Source organism: Gymnoscopelus braueri, assembly GCF_963280865.1.
Source record: "Gymnoscopelus braueri genome assembly, chromosome: 5".
In the NCBI taxonomy this organism is placed as follows: domain Eukaryota; kingdom Metazoa; phylum Chordata; class Actinopteri; order Myctophiformes; family Myctophidae; genus Gymnoscopelus; species Gymnoscopelus braueri.
Window position 1 is genome coordinate 57,518,595 of NC_137606.1, and position 771 is coordinate 57,519,365.

General features: G+C 40.5%; 1 protein-coding gene across 1 annotated transcript in view; it reads left to right on the forward strand.

Moving 5' to 3' along the window:
* The window catches only part of LOC308086015 (NACHT, LRR and PYD domains-containing protein 3-like), a gene marked incomplete at its 5' end in the record, with an annotated part of 50,942 nt that extends 50,804 nt beyond the window's left edge, over positions 1-138 (forward strand). Inside the window, one exon of the mRNA XM_080429332.1 lies at positions 1-138. This exon is cut by the window's left edge and continues 783 nt beyond it.
* Positions 139-771: the final 633 nt, after the last annotated feature.

Here is a 771-nt window from a genome sequence, read left to right on the forward strand (position 1 = left end):
TAAAGACATGGGAGCAGTTGTACACACTGTGTTTAATGTACTTGTTACAATATTGATCTATAAATGTACATTGTAAATGTCTAGCATTCATAACCAGCTACACATATTATATTCCTAATGCTCTGTAAGCATTTGTGAAACAATAACAGTAAATAAACTGTATATTGATAATATAAGTGTCCTTGTATTTATTTCTATGTAGTTTGAGTGAGTTTGTCTGTCAAACAAACACAAACACACACACACACACACGCACGCACGCACGCACGCACGCACGCACGCACCGCGCACGCACACACGCACACGCACACGCACACACACACATACATGCCACATTGTGAGCTTGTAGATCTGCTATTTTTGCTACTTTTGTGTTATAAATCACTTTAAAACATACTGTGTTACCAGGCTTTTACATACAGTAACTTTTTTGTCTGTTTGAAAATAGCAGATCTACGATCTCACACAACGTCAACGCGTTGTGAGCTTGTAGATCTGTTATTTTCATACTAATGTTGGAAAACAAATTGGAATATTTTAAAAACATTTTAACACAAATCTTGTATTGGGGGTCCCTGATACAACATGTGTTCAGATGGGGGTCCCTGGTACAACATGTGTTCAGATGGGGGTCCCTGATACAACATGTGTTCAGATGGGGGTCCCTGGTACAACATGTGTTCAGATGGGGGTCCCTGGTACAACATGTGTTCAGATGGGGGTCCCTGGTACAACATGTGTTCAGATGGGGGTCCCTGGTACAACATGTGT